Here is a 26953-nt window from a genome sequence, read left to right as displayed (position 1 = left end):
AATTTAATCAGATTCGAGTGATTTAACTCCAGAATAATTTAAAAACCATTCCAATTTAGAATTTTCGGAAGAGAAATTAATCTTTCTTCGAATTTTTCGTTCGTCGATCGTATTGAAATTTCTTTCTTCGAGATAATTTTTAACTCGAAAATTGGAATCATTTCGTTTGCAATTATTCAAAATCTTGAAAAATTTGTCTTTCGTCTTCGTCTCGTATATTTTCAAAAATTCCAATCCAAATTCATTCAGAATAATTTAAAAACCGTTTCAATTTAGAATTTTCGAAAGCGTCGAGGAGAAATTAATCTTTCTTCGAATTTTTCTTTCGGCGGTGTCGTCGGCCGCGAAAACTGTCGTTAAACACTCGTTCCTCGAACGCGAGGAACAAAGTGCAAAGCGGGTGGAAATCTCGTAAAACGTGTTCCTGGAAGGCGAGCGTGCATTATTTAACGCGACACACAGCGCAGAGAGGCGTCTTATTGTCGAGCGAAAATATTCTCCTCTTTTCCGCGAGCAGTTTCTCAAGACCAACGCTATTAATGATCATTTGCGCGCCAGATAACGAAACGATTAAAGCAATTAGCTCGAGCCCTTCGTACGAGAAGAGAAGGCAAAAGCAAACGAAAGAAAAGAAAAAGGGGGGAAAGAGGAGAGAGCGCTCTCTCTCCGTTAGAAAACTTCTCTCGCCATTTTATTAAAATCGCCATTTCCATTTATAATTAAAATTCCCCGCTTAAAATAATATTCATCAAGAGAAACTTAATTCAAAACGTTTGAGACACGATACGGAACAAGGATAAAATTATCCCCCGCGTTATAAACGTTAATCGCGTTACCAAGAATGCATAAATTTATCCTTGCCGTTTCGCCTTGTTTATTTTAACATTCTCCATTTGTTTCCTTACCTTTGATTAATCGGCTGGCTCAAATCGCAATCGGCCGCCTTCAAAGGGAGGATCGCGCGGCTACAACGGCGTTCTAATTACACCGATTATTTCGTGATTAATCGAGACGCCAAGAGACAACGCCTCGGGGAAAGCAGATTTGTCGCCGAGCATCTATCAGCCCGTTTCTCCTCACCGGTTTCCCGCACCGGTAAACCGGGCTCCTCTTCCAAGTCCCCGAAAGGAAACGTTACGAGCCGTGTAATCTTCCCATCGTTACGTCGCGAACGGAACACGTCGTAGTAGAGGAGGAGAGATATATACTTTCCAATAAGGGGTCCTCCGGGGGACTCTTCCTACCGGTTTTTTTTACCCAGAACCGAGGAGGAGACAGCGGAGGCGAATCGAGGATAAAAACGCGTTGAGTGGAATGGAAGAAAAGTATCACGAGGATTCTCGAGAGCCGTGATCGTGAATCCATGTTTTCTCCAAAATATCGGGGATAAACGTAGATATTGCGTCTCGAGAGAAGAAAGGATGGCCACTTTTTCTCGATCGAGCTTTCGATAATTTCGATAATATTCGCGCACGAGTCTTTCGAACACGCGTCTTTCCACTTCCAAGCGTCGAACACGAAAGACGAAAAATCCACCGGTTTTGTTTACGTTGACACGCGTACGAAGTCGACGCGCTTGTGTTTACTTTTCGATATATTTCCGAAAGGTTAACGGCGTTCAAAGAGAAACGTATTTCGAGATCGTATTAATTTGATATGATAAAAGGAAATAATGTAAAATGCAACGAACGAATTCGTTAAGTTAATCGTTCTTTTTTTATGACATACGTAGTTATCTACTACATATCATTACATTGAATATTACAGCGAATCAGGGAAGCGTTCAAACACTTTTTTTATCGCTTCGTGAAATATTAACGAAGGATCGTGTAATTTTTAATAAAATTTCGCAATTTCTTCTTTATTTAGATATATATTTTTATAAGGAGGTGAAATTTTTTTCAATAATAACTTTGCAAGAACGGAATGAAATTGAAAAATATCGATAACTTTAAAAATTAATTTCTACGTAGATAAAAACTTTAAAATCAAAATTTTCGAAATCAAAAATATTTCTTCAATCATTTCAATCTCTCCCTCAATACGCTCGACTCGACTCGAAACTCGACCTGCGCTCTCCACTATGCTGTCTCTCGTGCAGCCAAGTCGAGCCACGCGAGCCAACCGACTTCGTACCTTCTCGATCGGCATATTATTAAATTCCTGACCCCGATATTCACGACCCCCTCGGCTCGGCTACCGTTTCATCCTTGCTCGAAACTTAATATTCAGCATACTTTATTACATCCCCACCGGATAGTGCAATAGTGGAAAGAAACGCGTGTGGATAGGAGTTAGCTCGAAGAGGCTCGAGAAACGGAGGAGCATAGGCAGACGGTTTCCAGCATAGGGCAGCCTCGTAGTATTAAGTCATTACGCTCGGCCCCGGTCCTAATAATACCCTTCGCCTCGCTTCGAACCGACCCGAGTCCGCTCGCTCCATCCATCCGCCACGACGACCTGCCGCATCCTCTTCGACCGTTGCAGAGGTTCTCACGCGAGCCCCCCACGCGATAGATTCCTTGTTCTGCATGTTTCGTGTCGAAATACGAGACGAGGGCTACCGTGTTCGCGTATTTGGAGGAGGATGATCGAGGAGGAGGAATCGTGAGCAAGATGTTTAGAGGGATATGGGAGGAGAGGAGGAGAGCGGTGGTCTTGGGCAGGATTGGTAGTGGGCACACGACAGAAATAGAATGATTGGATTAAATGATTTTTATCGACCCGAAATTAAATTATATCGTATATGAATTTTTATTAATTTGAAATTCTTCGAAGGCCCGTAAGTAATGATGTATTAATTTCAGAAAATACAAAATCTAATGCAAAGGATGGCCACGTGTATTTTTGCATTAGAAGCAAATTGATTTTTTTATTATCAAACTTGAAATTCTTAAAATACAAGCATATTTAATCGTAACGAGTCGAAAATTATTGAAAATTCATGTTCAAAGTTTAGGATGGCTATGTGTATTCTTTGCAAACAAATGATTTTTATCGATGTTAAATTATTATAATTACATTTAACACGCGATGCAGAGTTTTAACAAATTTTTTCTGATCCAAAGTTTAGAATGCCTATATATATATATATATTTGTGGCAATTTAATTCCTTCTCGATAATTTAAAAATTAGAATAAAATCATAATTAAATAATTAACAATATAAGAACAATATAATTGGAATAACTAAACTAAAAATTCCGTTAAATAAATAATCGAAATAAATAATTTCACATCCCCGTTCAATCCTCCTCTCCCAGCTTAGCTTAATTACAATACAGAACGAGTATGATACAGAAAGAGCGTCCGCCAATCCGTTCACCTTTCGTGGATGACAGACGACGACGAGGTTTCCACGTGCACAGGGGGAGCGACTCGTGGAATCGGCAAGGACCACCAGCCTCGTTCTCGACGGTTATGCCCGTCGGCCTCTCGTGCCTTTGCTCTCGCAATATCTTGTTACACGATCGCTGCATGCCTCCTCCGACTGCGCATGCCCGAGTCGAGGTGCACGCGTGCTCACCCACGTCACCGATCTACCGTATCGTTTTTCCCTCGATCCGAATAGAACAATATCGAAATCCCTTCGATAATTTTTTCATCTTTCGAAAATCTCGTTCGATCGAGATCGTTTGAAAGAAGGAAATATGTGTTTCTCCTTTTCTCTTTTCTTTTCCTTCGAGAACAAGTGGAAGATGTTTCAACACTCTTGTATTCTGTGGAGAGAGAGAGAGATTTCCACGATGAGTTGGAGAAAGTTGGGCGAAGAGGTTTCGAGAAGGGAAGGGGAGGAGGAAGAAGAAGAGAGGGGGAGGGGCGAGAGTATCGAGAAATGTCGAGTGGACCTTTGATCGACTCTTGGGGACGGTTGCTTCGCAGAGATAAAGGGTGAGAATCCTTGACACGTGGCCCACCGAAAGGAAGCTTTCCGCAAGAAAGCAAACGCATCGCCGATTTTCACGAGGGACAATAAGGATATAAGAAACTAAACGATTATTATTATTCCATTACTCTGTTGCGCGTTTTCTTAATTTTCCCCTTCCATACCGGTATCGAGCACCGATTGAAAAGAAAAAAAAAAAAATTCTCCAAAGAGAGCTAGAGCTCAACTCGGTTTAATTAATTTCGCAGGGAAACGCGATTCACAAGGCAAGGTCTTTAAGACGGTATAAAGCAATTGCCTCGGAGTCATAAAATCGCTAATTACAAGGTCGCAATCAGGTTTCCCGCGATCACGGCCAACGCGAAACGAAAGAGAGAGAGAGAGAAAGAGAGGGGGGCTCTTTGTTCCCCGCCTTTGCCCACGTCGATTTCTCTGCGCGCCACGGACCACCAGCGCTTCGTATGAAGTTATTATCTCCCTGGCTCTCTCCCTGAGCCAGGGAGAGACCACGCATCGCCTGCCTCGACGCACGCGGCGTTCTCCTTCCTCTCTCCTTCTTGCGAGACAACGGGCCCTCCTCGCGGAGGAGGGGAACGAAGAAGGACGTCGGGGCAAAGACTTAAAGTCACGCTCCAGACTCGCATCAACGCCGTTAATATCTTATATTACAGGACTTATCGGCCGCGTCGAAGAAGCCGCGCGTCGAATCCGGAATCCGTACGAGAGCCACGCCGTTTTCAAGAGACGAGCTTTTTCTCTCGACAGCTGGAAGACTCGTACGATCGTGAAATCGTATCGTGCTACCACGAAAATGCAAAAGTCGCCCGATTCATCTAGCTACTGGTTCCTGTCCCTCCGTGTTTTTTAACCAATTTTTGCACGACTGGAGAGAAGAATAGATAAATTTGAGAAGATTCGTAGATACTTAATTTCCTCGATTGCAAGGATTGCAAGTTTTGGAGAGACAATATTTACGTTTTGTTACGATATTAAGGGAGAAGAGTTTCTTCGAATGTTCGTCTCTTTAAAAACACAGTCTTCCTATCTTTAATGTTTTTGAATCGAGTATCCCCTCGAATATATAACAATTGATGACTCTAGACACCTAACAATATCGTTTATTGTTGCTACAATTTGATACTTCGAAGATGAGAATCGCACGTTTTGCAATATTTATTGATCCTAACTTCTAACTTCTTGCTCAAAGAATCACGATACACAACGATACATTCGTCTGTTCGTTCGTCTCCAAGCATCGAATCTGAAAAACGAAATACAATGGAATATGTAATGGAAATAAGAAAGGAAAAAGGCAGGATCATAGAACGATTTGCTCGAGGAGAAAAAGAAAGGGAAAGCGTGGAAAGGATCGAAAGACAATGTGTTGTTTCCAGCGGCCGAGTCTGAAAGGCGAGCACCGGTCGTAAATCTCGTCGAGTCGCCATGGAATCGATACGGCCTCGTTTTCTCGGTCAAAGCTCGTTAGTGATTCGCTCCGTGGCGAAGTTGCTCTAATTGGAGATCGTCCTCCGTAAGGAAATCGGCCCTCTATACCACGCTGCTTCACCGCACAGATCATACAAACTCGATTTTCATCCGTTATATTATTCCGTGGATGAAAAAATACTTTGCACGGAATCGAAGAAACGGTTTCAAGAAAGGTTTTATATTCCGACATTGGTCAGACTTCTTTACCCGTTTCTTTAATTGATATTCTCTAGGAAAAAGCATCAACCATTATTCCAAAAATCATTGATCACCATATTTGCTCGAGAGTTTTCAAGCTCTCTAATATCAAATTGATGCGATCAATTTAAAGAAACGTTAATAATCTATCTTCTTTATATCTAAAAAAAAAAAGAAGAAGAAGAAGAAGTAATATCGGAATTAACCACTCGATTCTATCTTTCTTCGAAAAATTGTTCGCCATCGCCGCTACCTCGTTAACCGTGTTTTCCGGAATTTCCGCTCCTCGTGCGTTCTCGTCTCCCCAGAAGCAGTACGAATACCGTGACGTGGTGGAAGTAGAATTAAAAAGTAGAATTTCTTTCCTATTCGGGCGAAATAGCATTCAAAGTTGAAATTTGAATTTTTAGTTTACGATACGAGTGTATATAATTCGTGGATGAATTTGAACTCGAATACTTACTTTTCTGTTCAACTTTTCCGACTTAGATCGAAGCGAAGAAATTTAAAATTATGTGAAATTAACGATACGTATATATATATATATATATATCTCTTCCAAGTTTTGTCGAAATTTATCCAAACTATATTTCCTTATATACGATGAAAGAGGAACGGCGAGGTGTCGATCGCGGCAGCCACTTATAAAGTCCACAAGAAGACTTGGGGAGCGTCTCGTTTCCAGGCTAACGCGTTCGGCTGTAAGTTAATTGGGATCCGTTAGGGAGGAAGCGTTGTGTCAAAGTCACGAATGGGGAGAGAGAGAGAGAGAGAGAGAGCAGTCGTAAATACCTTGGCGATGTCGCTTTGATCATCCCCGATCGAATGCTCATCTAGTTGGCCCCTAACCTTACGAAGGGGGGCCCCCATTTGTCGGAATCCTTACGATTCCATTTTATTAAACGTTCGTTCCGTGGCTCGTTACGATAGGCCGTAAACACCTCGTGCCTTCGCCTTTCCAATTAGAAATTCCACGATCGTGGTAAAACTGGTGGCTCCTTCCCTTTTCTTCGCGACAAAAGAGGCAACACTCGATAAGATCCAGCGAGTTGAAGGGCCAAAAATATTAATGAATATCGTTGATGTTAACGATGGATCCATTTTTGTCGAGGTTCGGAAAATTCCGAGAGGAAACGATATTGGCGTTGAGTGAGCAGAGTCGAGAACGCTGGAAATCTGTGATCTCATAGGAGGATCGTAAATGTTTCGGTTAAGAGTAACGTCACGGCCGCGATAAAATCGATAAAATCACCGGCACGAAAGGAAATAACAATAATGTGACGAGTTACGGTTTCCATCATCGCGGGATCGTTTCGATCTTATCGAGGCCTGGTTGCATTAATATCGCTTCCCGAAGTATAACTGCGTATCGATCTTCCCCTCAAACGGGATTGAAGAATGGAAAATCTGCAGCTTGGAATTTCACTTTCCTCTGATCTCCTTGTATCTTAATCCCCTTGATTTAAGTTCCGTAATAGCGCGTGCCGTAAACATCAAGAATATCGAGCCATTTCACGCTTTTATCGAGCGTTCGAAGCTGTTCGAATCACGTATGTTTTTCGATATGCGAATCCATGTATAAAGTACAACTAATTTTATCTTGTTTAATACATGATAAAATTATTATTATTAACGTTTCGATAAAATTTACAAAAATTTAATAATCCTCGATCGTGCGATATTTTTCGAAGCATATCGGTAATGCAACTTTATAAAACCACTTTTTGCGAAAAAAAGTCACTTTTTCACCGTCATCGACAACGTTTAATATTCTTTTTAACGATGTTATTAATATCTTTTTAATATTTTTCAAGAAAATATATCTGCAAAATAAATCCGAGTGCCAAGAAAATTAATAAACGAACGACGTACCACGTCTCTCACACGATATTATAAACTTTCGAAATCTTATAATATCCCTCAAAAGTTCCAAAAAAAAAAAATCTTCCCTCCTCTTAATTTTAATCTGATCACCAACAATAACTGCAAATAATTTATTAATGTTCCACGCACGAAAATGGGGGAAAATTCGAAGCAACTTCTCGAACTAGAAAAAGATGGACACTTCAGTTGAACCGTTTAAGCGTCGAATCCCGTTATGAACGGATCGTATAGCTAAAGTGGAAGACGACGACGATCACGGAAGTAAAGCGAGAGTGAAGCGAGGTCCAGCCACGTCCACGCGTCTTTCAATCTCTTTTGAGAGAGAGGAGACGAGTCGGTCGTAAGGGTTGCGCCCACAGACAGGCGATTCCTCTCTTCTTTTGTTCGACGGAGACCGTGACGAGAGGCTGGTTGGTGCTCATTTGCCTAGTCAAAGGCTGTCCTCCTTCCAGCCTTCCTCTTCATCCTCGCTATTACCGTACCTTGTGATCTCGCGCCTCCTATCCTCGCAATATTTGCGCCCGTATCCTCGAGAAAGAGAGAGCCTTCTCTCGTTCAACGATCGAACGAACGAAATAAAATCGAGCTCTTCCTTTCGCCCTTCAAACTTCTTAATAAAATCTTAATAAAAGGAGATAAAGATTTTCTTCCGTGAAAATTAATCTCAAGGTTTTTAAAACACGCGTTCCCAATTTCTCCTCCCTTCGAAGGGAAAACGAATTGAAAATTGAAAATTCGAGATTTCTCATCGAATCGAAATCCTCTCCTTATGAAAAATATGCGACGAGTGAGATATATTTTCGGACGGTTAAAGTTGTTCCACGCAGTGGGGAGGCGATGAAAAGGAGGAGGGGGAAGAGGAGGAGGAGGAGGAGGAGGAGGTTTCTTTTCGAGGAGGAGTAATCAGCCGGAATATCGCGCCCGTATTTCGGTATTCCTCTTTGAGGATGGAATTGGAATGCGCGACGCCCATTCGAAACGTTCGCGCTCTCTCTCTCTCTCTCTCTCTCTCTCTCTCTCTTGATGGGCGAGAGAGGCTGCTAAATTAAACGCAGTGAACCGTGATCCTGTAAACAGACCATTTCCATGCCAGGAGGTTCGCCAGGCTGCGCGACTAATGGGCTTGATGATCCACCGGGGGTTGACGTCGTGAATTAACATCAACTACGACGTTTTCCTGTGCAAACGACCTTGCAAGTGGGATACATCCGCCCCTCGACGTGGCCTTTATATACTGTTGTGTGTGTGTGTGTGTGTGTGTATACATATATCGGTCTTCTCTGGCCGAGAAGAGTTGACGCGGAGCGTTGGTGGATCTCTCGCCCCTCATTGTTTGCCCACCTTTCCTCTCTGAATCTGTACAGACTCAATTTGACGGAGGTCTAAGAGAGCGTCCGCCGATTAAACGATCGGTTGAAAACGAAGGAACGAAAACATTTATTGGTTGGGTGAGAAAAAGGATTATCGCGCGTAATGTGGAAAATTGTATGATTTAATAGTCGGATATTAATTATATAAAAACTAGGAGGAGGGAAGGATGAAATATCTCTCTTTTGTAGCGGCACCGCTAATTTGCATCCCTATAGCCATCTACTTAATCTTTGCAAGCTCGCGACAAAGCGGCTTACGATTTATATTTGAAAATTCGTTTCAATCTTTTTAACTTCAACTACTTTTCTACTTGCACGTGGAAAGATTGATGAGAAAGAAAGAAAGAAAAGTAGATCTAATGGTAAAAAACGTGTCTACAAACTCGTGGATAGATAAGTTTTAGATTTTAGGTTTTACAGTTACCGTTCGCTCGTAACTGTTTCTTTCTCGGATAAATTACTCGAATAAATTCGTCCAATTTCCCTTGACGAAACGACACGTCGAAACGAACGATCCTCGTGACACTTGTGCCTCGTAATTGCCCATCAAGTTGAAATAAAGGGGATCCTCCTTCTGCCCATAAACCGTCTCCGATGTCATTTTTAACAGTGGCCACGTTCAAGCGACACGTATCGTCGATCCGGCCCATCCGATTTAATCTCGGCCTTTTTGCCGGCTAAATTCCAACAAACTCCAACGCAACGCTCCTTCCCCTGCTTCGAATCGCGCACGCACCGTCCGCTAGGCATATTTACTAATCCCCCATAGATTTATGATTCCAACCTGCCGCAATGTTCGCCCGTATCGCGCTCGTTATAAGCGCGGCCATTTATTGTTCCCCCCCTCTGGCGAAACAAACACGAGCGGGTCCTCCATTTTCCATCACCTTTCTCTTCCCCCTCCTTTTATTTGTTATCCCAAACCAAATCCTATCGTTTCTTGTTCGATGAAATTCTTGTTTGCTTCCAATCGATCGACAATTTTCCAGTTTCTTTTTTTTCGCGAGATGGCTTCTTATATAGATAGATAACTGCTTACTGATACGTAAATGAGTTTCGACAGAACGCTGTGCAAGCGATATTTTCCTACACGTATCGCGAAACGCTCTTTGCCTCGAAACGCTCGATCGAACGCTATTAAAAAATTAGAAAAACTTTAAATCTCTGTAACTTCGAAGATGGCGATTTTCGAACGACGAATCGAGGATCGTCGGACTCGCGGAACCTTCCTCTTTGATACGCTTTTTGATTTGTGTCGATACGACTTCCGGTTCTCGAGATATCGTCGTGTAAAGAGAAACGTAATTTTTAATCGTTTATCGTTCGTCGCTTATTCGTCGCCTCTCGTACGCACTCCCTCTCCTCTCACTGACCTATTCCAAACTTCGAACAACAAGTGACAGACGCGATTCCAGGAAAAAATATAGGTCACTAGTCCTCTTCCCCCTCCCTCCATTCGCAATCTTAAACTTTGAATCCCTATATCTCGGCAACCGATCGAGATATCGAAACGAAATAAAAAGTGACTTCAACTTCGGTCACAATACTTTCTTCATCTCCTCCGGCGACAGAATTTTTCGATTTCGACACGATACGATAACCATATAAATATACGCAGTACATTTCCATCAACTTTAATTCACGTTCGAAATCGAGTCCATTCTACTTCGATCGGCGATAAGTGGATCCGCGAGGTAATTTCCACGAGGTAGGATTGGAAATCAGCTGCGGGGCGGTACTGCTTCCAAATTGTCTACGGTAATGCATCCGCAATTTCCGGCCAGCTGGAGAAGCTTCACCTGGCCGAAACTTCACCAGGTTGCAATAACGCGCGATCCAACCGATGAACATCCTCGGCTCGGATGAATCCGCCACCGCCTGACCAGATAGGGAACTTTCCACTCGCTTCGCAGCGATATTGGCGAAATTGTTTCGCTTTGGAATTTATGCAAATGCATAATCGTTTCTCGTCCTATTCATAAAGGACATCATCATCAAGCAACTTGAGCTTGTTTGGAGATTGCCGTTGTTTGGCAACAAATTGTCAAGGGTTGTCGGTTTTAGAAGAGAAGAGAAAGAAGCGTATTCTTCTTCTTAAGATCGATTTCCACAATTCGATTTCTTTACTGAAATTTAAAGATCGATACGATCTTTAGGTTCGACGGAACAAAGGGGAGCAAGATTGCGGGATGCAAATTGACGAGAGGGTTCGAGCGGTAGAAAGCGACTGGTGCATTGCAGTGGCCGGCTAAACGGATAATCGATATACACAAGGCGTCAACTCGCGACTTCCACGTCGAATTTACAACCAACACCTTCAAACCCGGCCATTTTCACATTATTGACCCCGTTCTCTCGGTGATTCGGCCTCGCTCAAGACGCCCACTCGAGCACGTCTCGAACGAAAGATTTACGATAAAGGAAGATCGCGACGTTTTTTCTTTCTTTTCTTTCCTTCCTTTTCCTTTTCTTTTTTCTCCCTAGATCGTCGATCCAGGTCGACTCCCCTTTTTTCTTCTATTTTTTTTTCTCTCTTTTTCTCTCTTTGCCCCCCCTCCCTTTCTCTCCTCTCTCTCTCTCTCTCTCTTTCCCTCCCTCCCTTCTAACGACACCAGGGCCGTTGAAAGCTCGTTTTCCGGCTGACTCGATCTCGAGTGTCGTTCATCGAGCTTTCGACCGGTTTCAACCATGAAACGAACGAGTTTATTAGGTCGCGACCGATGACCCTCGAGCTCTCGTGGAATTTCGTGCCCGCAGCCTTTCGCAGCCTAAACTTTTAAAGCCGATCGTGCCTGTCAACTTTCAAGCGAAACTGACCCCTCCCTCCTCTCTCCAAGAACCGAGATCTTCGGTCACAGTTTAGAAAAGTTGGACAACTCGTCGAACGCTTCTTCTTCTTCTTCTTCTTCTTCTCCCTCCTCCTCCTCCTTCTCCTCCTCCTTGTCCTCCTCCTCTTCCCTCTCAATTATAAACCACGTTTTTCGAACTTTCGCCCCCACATCGAATAAATACTTATACTCGAGGTCCCCCAGCTGAGGTCCCTTGGCTTCTTTTATATTACTCGTTGCTGGAAGAAGTTTCTCTTGAACGGCGGAATTCCACGAGGGGGATACGCGTTTAAGGGTAAATGCGTGTAATAGGTAGAAAAGCGGAGTGGAGTCTCGATGCACACGATAAAGTTTCTGCTGTTTACGCACGCGAGACGGGGCGGTGGCGGGGAGTGAAATTACGTTTAATTCGGGAGGGGGATCGCGTGTATCCGCGAGATATATAAACCGAATCGTCTTTTCATCAACCGAATTACCGCCAGCTGCTATATTCGAAACTATCGCTTCAACACCCCCTCCCCGCTGCAAACTAGTCTAGAGACTATCAACGTTCATCAATTAAACCACTCTGAACTTCTTCTTGGGAGGGGGGAGCTTCTAAATTGATATTTAATTAAAACGCCGCTCTGTATTATTCGTTTTCGCCCTTTTTATAAAGCATCCCTCCACCTCCAACGAATGAAAGAACGTTGCGAAGAACAATCTTATCGAGTCACGTTTAATTTTGTGTATCATAAGCTCGACAGAATATCACCTTTCTTATTAAGATACGAGTTTTTCGTTTGAACGAGAAAACGTTGTCCAACGTCGTCTGTATCGTGTTTCGATCGTGTTTTTTAACAATACAATATAATTTCACAATTTAGTTTTAAGATACTTGGTACGGGTTAACATATCGAAGAAGAATATAAAACTTCTGAAAATAATTTCCATGATATTAATTTTTAAGTCTAATTCATTATCCTTCGTAATTAGGAAGAACGATTGTAGCGATTTATAATATATATTTCAAACAATCGTTTCGAATATTTTCTGATCACGGTACGAGCGGTAATAATAACGTTTCAAGAAAATCGTTGTAACGTGTCGTTGGTTACCAAAACCGAGTCGAATTCGAATTCCCCTGTTTTCGATCAGGGGAGGGAGGGGGGTTGTACACCGTGTCTGGAAATTTCACGAGAGCTCGAAACGGCCGTGGATATTTTCATGCAAATGAGATTGCCTTTTTTTCTCCCTTCCAACTCGCGTGGGGAACGATGCTCGGTCGAACTCGTTTTCGACGGAATCGCGCGTCGAAATTGCGCTGATTAACGGCGCGAGAAAACCTCGATTTCAAAAACTCTCGTGGAGGACAGGGGGAGGATAGAGGAAAAGAAGACGAGTCGAGAACAGACGATTAAAACAATTGATTATATTCAAAAACTATTTTCTTCACCTTCTTTGTAATCTCATCTCGCATAGGAAAGTTATCAGATTATTATTTATCTATTATAAAATCGAAAAAAGGTTCATTTCCCTCTCTCCTCTGAAGAGGAACTATAGTTAACATTCACAACAGGCGTTGAAACAACAAATTATATTCCAAAGTATTCTCTTTGCTGTATACTTTGAAATTTTTACTATACAATTTTCTTTATCTCTTATCCCGCATTGAAAAGATATTTGTCTATTATAAAATTTAATCGTGAAAAAGATTCACCTTCCTCCCTCTTCCTTCTCCAGACAGGATATATAACATCGAATAAGAAAGAGACGAAAAAGACAAATAGATATGGGCGTTAAAACAACAAATTACCAATTTCAAAGTATTTTCTTTGCCTGGGTAAACATATAATTTTCTTCGTTTATTTCATCTTGCATAGAAAAGCTATCAGATTATCTATCTGTTATAAAATCGAAAATAAACGAATAAGGAACGACTAATTCCTGAATCACTTTGAATCTCCTTTTAATTTTTCCACGCCACCGCAGCTACACCACTCCTCCTCTTTCGAGACAGGAATATAGTTAACAATATAGAAGGAAGGGCCACCTTTCAAGCTTTAATCGTCGCCTGTGATGGTCCATAAAGGGCCGGGTGAAATTGTGCCTCGCGTACCACCTTCGAAACACCTGCACGTGTACCACCACTGCGATCTTTCTCCTCCTCCCTTCCCCTCGTGGTGGCTGGAACGGCCACCTTTCACCCTTTGCCACTCTACGCAACGCGCCGTGGCATAAACTTTACGGTGACGAGGAAGAGGCGAACGAGAGTTAAAAGTCACCTCTCTCTTCTCCCCTCCGTGGAATTAGACAATTCGCGCGCCTCGTCCGCGAGTCACCCTCTTTCGAGATCGTTTTCCAAACGGGGGGGAAAGCGTGGATCTTATTTGTTTGTTCGACGAGGAAACAGAGGTTTCACGAAACGAACGATGGAGCTTGCCTGGGTAAACAGGGGGAGGCGTAAAGTAGAAAGGATTCTTGAAATTGCGTCTCTGGTCGGTCGGTTGATTGTTTTCTTTTTCTTTCCGAGAAAATGGGAAAGGAAAGGGGGAATATTTTTCGACAAATGTCACAATTGGAACGAATCATCGTTGCGTGCCGCGTTATCGAAATTCGCAAGAATGTTTCGATAATCTCTTGCTCTCGACCGACTAAAAATTTACTTTCGAACGAATTCGCCTCGGAGAATCACCGCCCTCGAGAATATATCCACCCTCCCTCTTCTCACAATCAGAGATCTCTAATCTAGGAGCAATCTACAAGGAACAGTTCTATCTCGATCTTATTATTAAGACAATCTAATCACAATGTGACCCGCCACGAATTGTGTCAATATCTCCACGCGAGCAATTAAGCCCCCCATCGAACGATATTCTACCTATCTTGAACGGATTAACTTGCCCGATCGCCATCGTCCATCCCCTGGAAAGAAGGAAACGTTTCGAAGACGAACGAGAGGGAAACGTGTCCCTGAAACGGTCGTAAAAGCGAACAGCGCGGCGTGACTAAGTTATCGTATTCGTTTCGCCAATTGATTGCATGAATTATACAGACAGCTCCCTGTCTTGCATCACGTAGCGCTACGTTGCTACGTGCTTATCCTTTTCAGGGCTGTTAACGTCCGCCCCGGAAGAATTAGAGCCCGGCCCAGCCTTTAACCACTGTCTCGCGACCTGCGCCCACGTTGTAACTCGTTGTGTCGACCTGGAAAAAATACGAGACGGGACGTGCCCATTGTGAAAGATCGAAAAATAAAGAAGAGAGAGAGAGAGAGAGAGAGAGAGAAGGGAAATAAACAAAGAAGAAGAGAGGAGGAAACCGTCGTTATTGCGATTTCACTGCACTCAAATACGCAAAGAAGAGGGGGAGGGAAGGGGAGGGGAAGAGTGGGGGGCAATATTTCGACCGTTGGAACGTTTGGGAAACGCTAGCGCTTTACGCGGCCTAAATACGAATATTGTGCCGGCCACAATTTTGTTTCCATCAAAAGTGGGATTGGCGAGGGAGAAGGTATCCGAGGATTGAATATCCTTCGCCGGATCGAATCCAGGGGGATCACCGTTTTTCAAGAAGTTTTCATTCCTGGATATAGACTCTCTCTCTCTCTTTCTCTCTCTCTCTCTTCGTCGAACATCTCTTCGAATTTATTATTACCGCTGAAGAAGAAACTGGAAATTTCGAGTCTCGATTTTTCGACACTCCAACAACAACAAGGTACCTTTTTTAATACACCTCACGTTCTGTTTCTGTTTCTAAGCTCGAACATAATAATAAATGTATTTCTCCTTTCAGAAACTAACTTCGTCACACGCGTAAATAATACAGTAACACGGTATCCGAGATAAAAATCGAACAACCGTCACCGGCAAACTACTCCGTTCTCGTAAGAATAGACGAGACGAGTTATAAACGTACGCGTCTCCACGGATTCTTCGACAAACGGTATCGACAGATATATAACAGCTTCCTCCCCTTTCGCGCGCTCCTTTTTCTCTCCTTTTTCCACCCGCCCCCCCCCCGCCCCCTCTTCGCACAATTTCTATTCGAGGAGGGGCGCCGTTGCTTTTATTTTCGCGGGCGGGCCGTAAAAGCTAGGGGACCGTAAGCCATCGCCGATTTCGCTAATGACCGGGGCCGTTTTACGGCCCGTAAAATTTCGACCTTTATGAGCGAGGAGGAGGAAGGGGGGAGGAATGGCACGACCCGTTTTCAACGTTTTCCCCGCGAGGGAAAAGCCGAGCCCACCGGCGCAATTATTCAATCCACGTTCCTCGATACATCGGCCAACCTCCTCCCACGGGCCAGCTCCTTCAATTTCTGTCCAATACCCTCTCGTAATCGATACCCCTTTATCTTCATTCTCCTCCGTCGTCCTATCTTTTTATCGATATATCCCTCCTCCTCCTCCTCCTCCTCTTCCTCCTCCCTCTTCTTCTTCTCGTCGTGCATAGAATACTTGCGCGTGGAAACGATGCGCAACGATTGATATTGAAATTGTAGATGTGAGAGAAAGTGTCGTTTCTTTTCTTTCAATTGTGAACGCTTTCGTGAATGCTTGCGTGTTTCGTATGAAGGGAAATTGTTACGTTTAATTTGGTTTAAAAGGATTTTATCGATAACGATGATTTAGGATATTATTTTTTATTTCATCGTTTTTTACAACAATGACATTGTGGGTGGGTAAAATTTTTAACGGACGGGAAGTTAAGTTAGTTTATATCGTTCGTCGAATAACAGCAGACAATTGTGGCTAAGAGAGCGGATCGATTATAATAGCTAGCAATGAATATTACGTGCTCTTAACGAGTGAAAGGATTAAGCTTCGTTTTTCTTCATTGTGCATAGAATATAATATATTTGTTCGTTTCAATGTATTTATTGCGAAGAATATATATATATATATATGTATCCTTTTTTTCAACTGTGTTTCTCGCTCTTGAATATACGCGTTTTATACGAAGCTAAATTGTTATATAATTGTTAAATTATGTTTAATTCGTTGAAGATCTTATCGAGGAACAATAACGATGTTATCTTTTATCAGGTTAAATTTAACAGCTGAAGTTAAGAATAAAATTATTTCAACAATTCATTATTCGATTATAATACCCACCAGGATTCCTCGAAAATTTGATTTATCCTAATTTTTATTCTTGATCGCAAAAAAAAAAAAAAAAAAAGAGCAATCCCTGTAATGGCTCAACACCACGCTCGCTTTTCCATCCACGCTGGTCTTCTCGACCATCCACCTCTCGCGAAAGAATACACCTTTCCCAACATTTTCCAACCATATCCACCGATGCAACGATACTTCGATACACGCCGAAACAAACCGTATAACGAACCGTTAAAATGGAAGGGGAGAGAGAGAAAAAAAAAGAAGGAAAATATTTGAAAAAAAATATTTCCACATCGAGGCTTATCCGAGTATCCAGACGGAATTAACCAGACACGCGCAGTTTAGGGATGAGTATTGGCCGGATTGAGAGATTTACCGGTAGGGGATGGTTATTTATGAAAAAATCGATGTTCCACGCTCGAAAGTATATTTCAAGGGGATGACGATGCCCAGCTTCGTGTGTGTGTGTGTGTATATTCACGAACGAAAAGGAGAATCGAGACGGAAGGAGGAGTACCAGGTAGGGGCAGGGGAAGGGGAGAGAGAGTGTCCATAAAATAGTTGGCGTTACGATATAGGGCGGCGGTTCTCTGGGCGAGTAGAACGGACTCGGCGTTAACTTAGTCCTATGATTGACGGTTTCCGGTTCCGGTTTGCCTCGGCCCGGACTGATATATCGCGACTCGGCGGAAGTCTGCGCAAAAGCATCGCCGCAGAATTATTGGCCGGCCCTCCCCTTATCGAATTTCCACGCTACGAAACCGAGCCTAATGTTTCCCCGAAACGCGAAACTTTCCTAAGGGATTAATAATAAAAATTCCTTTTGAATTTTAATCTCCACCGCTTTCTGATATTATCGTATAAAATTATTTCTATTATTTCTATCATATACAAAAATCGATCAACAACAACAATTGTATTATTTTCTCCTCCTTCCGTTTCTCCATAAATTGAATAATTCGCTGGACAACTGGTTCGAACGAACAAAAGAAATAAGCATACGTGTTCGACTTCTACGTTCGACTTGGAATGTAACTGTAAATGGAAGAAGCAAAGTTTCGAGATTTCGACCATTCCTAAATTCGTCACGCGTGTCCTCGGTCGTGTCGAGCAGATAAAAGTGGCGACGCGTCGAGCGGCGCGAGACGGAAGCAAAGCCACGAGCAACAATGCCGGCCGCTCCTCGTTTCCTCCAAGTATTCAATTACTAACGAGTGCTCGGCCGTAAAGCAACCTCTCTCTCTCTCTCTCTTTCCAGCACGCGACCGATGTTGCACCGCGTGTAAAGGACCTTGTCACGCGTGTATTTTTAACGAGACTACGCTTACCCCCTCGCCGAGCTTAACCCACTCCCTCTCTCTCTCGTCCTTGCTTCCCGGAGACTGCACCTGCGACGCCTTCCTCCATCCCTCTTCGCTTCGTTCTGCTACCAAAGGTAAGGTTCTTGTTTCAATTGTATCCAAAGTAGTCGAATATATATTAGGATTCGCAAAAAAAAAACGATTCATCTTTCGAGTCTATGTCTCCTTCCATTTCTTTACAACTAGTGTAAAAATTTAAAATACGTTACATCTGTCCAACGAGATTTTCCAAATCTCTCCTCCTCCCGAAAAAATTTTTAATAAAATTTCCATAACTTTAACTTCAACGAATTCGAAATCTCGCGTTAATCCTCCAAAAGAAAAAAAAAGAGAGAGAGAGACTCGCGAAACGATCGTTTCCCAGCGAAAACTCCCGCTCTCTCTCCTTTCCTTTCCTTTCCTCTCTTTTCTCTCGAACTTCGTTATTCACCCAACACGCCTCCGCGTCGAGAGCGGCAGACTGCGCGTCTGGGGGTCGCCTGCCTACCCTCCACTCTTGCCTACCCTCCGCACAGTAGGTGCTCCAAAACTGTCTGAGCGTCGCACCTGCGGTTACGCGTATCGGGGTACAGTCGATTCGACCCGGCCAAGTTCAATGTCCGTGACAGGGATGCTCGATTCCGCGCCGTTTTTCAACGCGTTGGAAAAATGGGGGCGGGGGTAGATCGCGAGGTTCTAAATTTCCCGGGAGATAGCCGGTGGTCGAGTATTTTATCTATCCGACGGGCGGCCCGATGTTTCGGTAAATTGATTTCGCGAAATTTTCACCGGCTGCAATTCATTCGAGCATGATCCTCAATTTGGGATTGGCGCGGGAATTTTGAAAATGATCGACGTTCGAGTCGTGATCGATCGAAGAATGAATTGTTCTTTGTTTAGATGGGTTAGGTGCGGGCGATCCGATGGAAGGAACTACTTGCGTACCCGACTGTACGTGGATACGAGAATGATCGAGACGCCGAGTCTCGAGAAGTCGTTTGATCGAGTCCAATCAACGCGCCCGATCCTGCTCGAGACCACTTCGATAACCCTAAAGATGGTCGAGGATCATCCACCCCCTCTGAATTCGGGCCGCGTTAATTCTCCAACTTCATCTTCGATCTTTTAATTTCGCTTCTCGACTCCTCTTTTCTCTTTTTCCTTTTCGAAATATGGCGGAGAAGCTTCGTATACTGTTCATCGTGGAGAACGAAAATCCAATTCCTCGCCTCTAAATAATTCATTTCGCAAAACACGCGATTACCTTACTTTCTGGATCGAAAGAAAGGATGCACAAATACTACTGTTTTTTTCGAAACATAGCACATTTACATAACTCGATATAGTATAATTGTTATTTCAACGAAGAGAGAACTAAAGTAACTAAATTTCCTAAATTCTTAGAATGGAAAACTCTTAGTTTAGTGATTACCACGAAATTTATTAACTTCGTCTCTGAATCCCTTCCGTCATAATTAATATTTACCTTATTTTCCGGAAGGGAGCATAACGAAAATTCAATAACACGATCCTCGACAGATTTCCAAATAATCTGTCGAGACGCTGCCGAAGATTCGAACGAAGCAACCGGGTAACAAAATTCGAGAATTCGTAAGCAAGTGTACACCATCCCTCTCCCCCGCCAACCATTAATCACCGACCGACCGGGTATCCGTATTTATTGTGCGGATCAGTCGGTGGCCGGATGCTGGTGGCGCGATTATCAGCCGTCGGAATTACCTGCCATCAGCAGTAAATTGCAGCACGAAACCGGGGCGGGACGTGGCGGTTCCCTGGCTAGCGCGCCACGACACCCACGTTTCGAGTTACAACGGGACTACGAACGAACGAACGGGCAAATCCTGAGACGAGATACGACTCGATCAAGGTTTAACCTCGGCGAATAGTAAATTTCGGCCGTTGTTTTCGTTGCCGGGAACATCCAAGCATCGATCTCGCGCGGGAGCAGGAGTTTCGTTTCTCGAAATCCCTCTCGTCGATGCGAGAGATCCCGTTCGATCCAACTTTTTTTTCGAAGAGAATCATCTCGCGAGAGGAGGACGGTTTCGTTTCGATGCTTTCTTCTTTTGTAAATTGTAAAGTCGTGATGAATATTCGCGCGAACGATTCGATTCTTGCAAAGTGCACGGGCGAAATATTCATATCGACGTTGTTGTTCAACTTTTCGCGCGATTCATCTTTAACGACGCTTCGATCGATCGTTACCAACGAAGTTCGTGTAGTTGATGCGTTAGTTTGGAAAACAGACGATAAGCTGGATACATCGATGAATCGATGAATTTCCATTTTCGAGAAAAATATTCCGAATATTTTTGTTATTAGAAATTTTCTGTGGAAAGAATTGGTCGCATTTCGAGGAAGCTAAACGTCATCGAGGATATTTCTCGTCGACGCGTCATTACGCAGAGAAATAGAGCGTACAAGCGGGTTTCCGGTTGTCTTCGTGTTCGAAAGGAGCTCGTCTCGTTTCGCAGATTATTTATTCCCGTATTTCCAACCGTTTCGACACCTTTAAAGACCGATTTCCCTTTGCCAAACAACCCGTGCTCCCTTTTTCGTCTCGAACATGCGATCCTTCTTGTATCCCCTTTCCGCATCACAACCATTTTTACCGTCCGCGTAATATCCTGGGAAAGAAAATCTTTGAAACATTTCGTAATAACTGAAAGTTATTAACTTTCACGAATCGGTTCAAACCGACGAAAGGAGCGGCAAAAGCTCCGCTAAAAATGTATTAAAGTTAAAATAATCGAATCGTGCATTCGTGATAAAGTCCCGTATAACAGAGGAATATTCTCGTTGAAAGGGAACAAGAGAGGTTTCCATTTTCCATAATGGAAACAGGATTCTAAGATTCAATCCATTCTCAATTTCCGTATCGATAAAATCCTTTCCAAAATTTCTTCTTCTCAACAACCTTCTCCGCAACTCTTGGTGATGCATCCTTCCTCGACGCGACCAACAAATTTTCGTTCCTCCATCCGATTAAACGCGATCGAAACGAAGCGCGCGTTCATTTCGTGGATTCGCGAGAGAGTAGCGTCATTTCCTCGAGATTGAATCGTAATAAACCGGAACGTGACGAATTGTATGAAAGGGATGCTCTCGCCGACGCGCGCCGAGCAGGCGCGCGACAACACCTGAACCTGCAACCGTTCAAAGGAGTTCCTCCAACCGGCAATTAAGCGTTCGATAACGAAAAAAAAGAGGGGAGGGGGAAGGAAATCCTGTTTCCTGCTGCTCCTTCCTCGTCCACAGTTTCGATTTTTATTACTCGTGAAATATTTTTCTTTAGTCGCTTCTTTGGATCGATGGCCGATGATCGTCGTGGAAACACGTCGATGGATATTAATTTAAGTTTCTTTTTGCACGATCGCACTGGAAAAAGAAGTAGAAAATATGATTCTACGCAAATATTTCATAATCTCACTTCTTTTCATCGCTTCGATCGAAGGATATTTAATTTAAATTCCTTTTTTCACGATCCCTCTTCCACATCGAAAAATACGAAATAGAAAATATAATTCCAAATCTATCCATAATCCAACTTGTCTCGAGAAGCAAGCTGCTCGGATAGCTGCGCTTCCAGTCGCAGCATCCGGGAAAAGAAAAAAGAAAAAAAAGAAAAAAAGCGAGCGGTGTCGTCGAGTGTTTAACAGGAACCGTCAGAATCGTGAAAGATTATATACCCGACCCGCCTCTGGTAACCGTCTCCGCGGTTATTAAAGGCCCGCATTTGTCAAGCTTTAAATATTCCTCCCTCCCTCGCCCCATCGCCCGAACAAACAGGTCACTGTGCCCCAACCGCGACTCCTCCTCCCCAACGCTCTCGTATATATACCGAGAAACGAATTACACCGCCGTTTGATTTACTCGCGTCAATTTGTCCCCGGCCTTATTAAACACGTGCACCCGCTCTCCTCTGGGAACCCCCGAAAAACCCGAAAACGGGTCGGCCTCGGCCCCCGCCTTTGATCGTGCCGCGGAAACACAGACGCCCTGCATCCGCCGCTTAATCGAACGAATCGGCGGAGAGACGAGGTTTGCGACCAACGACGCGATCCACGGAACGTTTAACCCGCGAGTTATAGGCCGGGAATAAACGAGGGAGGCCTCGCCTCGCGATTAAGTCGCCACGCGATCCTCCTCGGCTTCGCGAGGAAAATCGTCGAAGGATGGAAGATTTATGGGGAGGGGGAGGTGTGCGATGCGGATGTTGTGCGAGGCGGCTAATGGAGATGGGTGCGACGTCGATCGAATCGTGTTACAACGCTCCATGTTTCGTAGGATGTTGTTCGAGGATGGGCTACGAATTAATTCCAACGTGAAGGTAACGGAATTCTTACGTTAAAAAGGAGTGTGTTTCAAAATATCAATGCGAGGTCGATCGAATCACGTTACAATCGCTCGATATTGTTCGAGGATGGGCTACGAATTAATTCCAACGTGAAAGAAACAAGAATTCTTACGTTAAAAGGGAGCGTACTTCGGATAAGAACGTGAGTGCGAACGAATCGCGTTACAATCGCTCGATATTGTTCGAGGATTGGTCGATTTCGAGGAACACGGGGTCGAGGAATTAATTAATTTCCAAGGTGAAACGGGGAGAATTGTTATTACGTTTAAAAGGAGCGCAAGAAGTTTAATAACGGAGAGAGTTTCGATGAGAGAGTACTGTCGGAACGTCGGTTGAATGTGAATCGAAACAGGGGAGGAACAGGGTAAGACGCATTAGCCGTAGAGAAACAGTGGCGACGCTCTATATACCGTCTGCCACTGGTTAAATAAACCCCGGGGAAAATGCGTTTCTCCGGATGCGGCTGTCATCCCCGCGAGCTCGTGCATCATCTTCCACGAGACGCTGGATCACGTCTCCCTCCTTTCTCCCTCTCCCTCGCGATTTTCACGAGTCCCTTTTCTCTTTCCTGGCGGAAAGAGATCGTTAATCCCTCGTTTCGAAACAGATATTTTCGTTTCGCAGGATTAATTTATTTATTTTAACCAGCATCCCCTGCTAAGCGTTCACTTATCTGCTCTCTCGTTTCGCGCGTGATTAACCGTTTTAAATGTGTGTTTCCCCTCGCTCTGTTTACAGGATCACTCGTGTTTTATTTTCCATCATTTTCGAGCGCCAATTTTTTTCTTTTCTTTTCTTTTTTTTTTTTTTTTTTGCGGAAGAAAGGAAAGATGGAGACGAGGCAAGTTGGTGAAGAAAGGGTTGGGTCGAAAATGGGCGAGGAACAAGGGGTCGAGGAACAATATTTTTAACGAGAAGGAGAGGATGTACAAGGGGTTGATCTCTAGCTAGACACCGACGACTTTATCTACGCGTGACGTTTATTAATAGCCTTTCTATCTTTAAAAGGAAAGATGACACGTCGCCGTGTCACCTCGACGCGCGAACTAACGAGACTAAAAGCTCGTAATTGATTCTCTTCCGGCGCGACACCCATCCTCGGCCGCGACACGGCCCTGGCAAAAAAGAAACTACCTATTAGCGACGTTCATCGGCTGCCATTAAATTATGGCAGCCGGCTACTGTCCGGATAACGACAGGCGTCGCTTCAAAGCCGTCCCGTAATTTTTTTCACCCCCGACCCGATGAGCTGTATTTCCTCCTTTCTTTTCCACCATCTTTTTTTCTCAATGTAATTATTTGGAGATCGAATAATATTGGATTAAACGTACGCGAAACTTTTTCTTCTTCTTCTTCTTTGATTTTCGATTTCGATCATCGTACGAAAAGGAAGGTAATGTTTTCCTTCGTGAGATGAGAGTTTTCCAAGAACGATATCTGAAAATAAGGAGATTGTTCAAAATATCGGAGGACTCCAATGTGTGCGTCATTTCCGAGAAACGTGAAAAGTGAATTCTCTGGTTTTTCTTTTACCCTTTTCTAGATAATTCTAGCACGGGGAATTCGAGAAGCGACCGAACGCGAGTATAAAATTAACAAAATATCATTTCCTTTCTTTCACAAATTAAATATATTCCAAGATCCACCTATTAATCTCGATAAAAAAGTATCATTTCCTTTCTTTCACAAACTAAATATATTCCAAGATCAACCTCGATAAAAAAGTATCATTTCCTTTCTTTCACAAACTAAATATATTCCAAGACCAACCTATCAATCTCGATAAAAAAGTATCATTTCCTTTCTTTCACAAACTAAATATATTCCAAGATCAACCTCGATAAAAAAGTATCATTTCCTTTCACAAACTAAATATATTCCAAGATCCACTTATCAATCTCGATAAAAAAATATTTCCTTTCTTTCACAAACTAAATATATTCCAAGATCAACCTCGATAAAAAAGTATCATTTCCTTTCTTTCACAAACTAAATATATTCCAAGATCAACCTCGATAAAAAAGTATCATTTCCTTTCTTTCACAAATTAAATATATTCCAAGATCAATTTATCAATCTCGATAAAAAAATATTTCCTTTCATTCACAAACTAAATATATTCCAAGCTCAACCTCGATAAGAAATCGTTTACACCATCTTCTCCCTTCCACAAGATATTTATTCTTCGAGATCAAATTCAATAAGAGGATCGTTGAGACGAGGCTGACACACGTGTACAATACGATCTCACATCGGCGGGACAGAGACGCGTTATAATTCACCGTGTCCTTTCCGCGGCCCTCCACCCGTTCGAGGGGTGGAGTGAAATTATTAGCCTAATCGCGGGGATTGATGGCGCGACTAGTGAATGGCTCGGCCGGCTTTCGAGCTTCCGCATCACGTCCCTGTCACTCTTGGCTCTGCGGCGATTATGGAGATGACGTTAACGCTCCCCCCAGGGCTGGTTACAACTGCCATTTCCGGCGCACCGTCGTCGCTCTTGCGACCAAACCCCTTGCGCCCAAGTTCTCTCCTCGATCTTGAGAGGATTGGAAGGTGAAGATTTCTCTTATTGAATGAGATTTAATCGCCCCGTGACACGTACGTGTTAGACGCGTGTTGTAACTTCCTCTCCGCGTGGAAGATGGAAAGGTGGAAATGCGAATTCGACGACGAGGACAAGTCTTCGGCGAGCGAGATGATTCATTATCGTGGGATATCAGGTTTTGAAATCTGATAATGAGAGATTTATTTATTTATATTGTATGAAATGGATCCATTTTTTTTTGTGTTTCAGGATTTTTAAATTTTTAAATGTTTTATCAGGACGTAAGTTTGGATGAAGTTAAGATCCTATATTATTTAATGCGTCTGTGCAACCAATCTATTTATCGATTTCGATTGTTTGAATAATAGTAGTTAGAAAATATAATAATAGTGGAAATAATCGATCACCTGCTCGTCTTCCCGTTCGATTTATATAAATAAATTTCGTAAAGTCTCTTCGTCGTATCGTAAAAACATATCGTAAAAAAATTTTTAAACATATTTTATCAGAACGTAAATTTAGATGAAATATTCATTTATCGGAAAATGAGTACGTAAAGTCTAGTTAAGATCTTATATTATTTAATGCGTCTGTGCAACCAATCTATTTATCGATTTCGATTGTTTGAATAATAGTTAGAAAATATAATAATGGAAATAATCGATCATCTGTTTGATTTATATAAATAAATTTCGTAAAACCTATTATAAAATTTCTCTCCTTTTGAAGTTTCTATGCTTCAACAAGAATTGAAAAATTTTTAATAAAAAAATATCTATCTTCTTCTATTCCATAAAATTCCCCCGGCAAAACGTTTCTACTTTTGTCGCGTGGAACATATAAAAAATCATTGACAAATCACTACACCGTGTGAATTTCTTTAATACGAAGTAATTCAACTTCAATTTACTTTAATTTACAAAAACAGAAGAGACAAAATACTTGTCGATCGATTTACAACGATATTTGGGAATAGATTGTGAAATGATTCGACGAAAAATCGTACAAGCAAGAAAGAATATATATATATTCGATGAAGGGAAAAATCGGAATAAACTACGTTATATATATATAAAATAGATGTGGATCGTGCCGATGCCTTCGTTCCACTGCTCTGAGCTCGCTGCGTCGCGTCCGTTCGGAAACGAAACAAAACAAAATCGAAACAGCGATCCAATGACACCCAATTCACGCGCAAATATACGAGATACGGCTCGTACACTTGTACATACAATCAAATCAAACGATTTAAATTAAAATAGATTGTTTTCCAAGATGTTACATAAGATTGAAATTTTTAAACCCTTCTTAACAAAATTTACAGAATATTTCTCAACTAACTTGAAACTTCTCTTCCTATACTTTCTTTTAAATCATATATTTAAAAGGGAGAATTTTTAAAATTTTAACGTTGATACAATTATTTTCTTTTTATAAATGAATTTCGTCCGGATTAACACACATTGTTCGAGACTTCCCACACGCAAGATTCCTCGATGTCTCCCGCGAAGAGAAGAATCGTTCGCGGAAGGCGGACGATGATTTTTTTTCTTTTCTCCCCCCCCTGTCACCTGAAGAAACACGAGTTCTAATTAAGCCGAGGATCGAGATTCGCGTTGACTAATAGCGCGGTTAGAGTTCAGAAGCGTCGTTAACCGGCCGGCCAAGATTCCACGGCGTGTATATCGCAACTGAACTGCAAGCAATTCCTCATTAAAGATAATACCTGCCGGACCGACAATCGCACGAACACGTAAGAACAGATTGTGGAACTTGGCATTCCCCTTAATTAGGATCAACTCCTCTTGCGAACTGGTTCGTTGAACAATCGAACGCTGCTCCTTTCTCGACTCTTCTATAATGAATTCTTAGTTTGATGATTTCGTTTCTTTTTAACATTCACTTATTTTTAACTCGATAATATTAATACTG

At 42.7% G+C, this 26953-nt stretch overlaps 2 long non-coding RNA genes across 2 annotated transcripts in view; one reads left to right on the top strand and one right to left on the bottom strand.

The window, feature by feature from the left end:
• Positions 1 to 26953, top strand: part of LOC147658131 (uncharacterized) — a 211672-nt gene that overhangs the window by 172760 nt on the left and 11959 nt on the right. The window lies entirely within an intron of this gene.
• LOC147658132 (uncharacterized) lies at positions 2845 to 9671 on the bottom strand. The gene is made up of 2 exons (XR_015291070.1): positions 9288 to 9671; positions 2845 to 3719 (listed from the first exon to the last, which is right to left on the bottom strand). It is a non-coding gene; the product is annotated as an uncharacterized LOC147658132 (long non-coding RNA).

The sequence above is a fragment of the Apis florea genome, unplaced genomic scaffold (assembly GCF_048593485.1).
Source record: "Apis florea isolate Af1SG1 unplaced genomic scaffold, ASM4859348v1 contig_2350_pilon, whole genome shotgun sequence".
In the NCBI taxonomy this organism is placed as follows: Eukaryota; Metazoa; Arthropoda; class Insecta; order Hymenoptera; family Apidae; genus Apis; species Apis florea.
The sequence above is the reverse complement of the archived record's forward strand: the minus strand, read 5'-3'. Positions and strand labels throughout refer to the sequence as shown.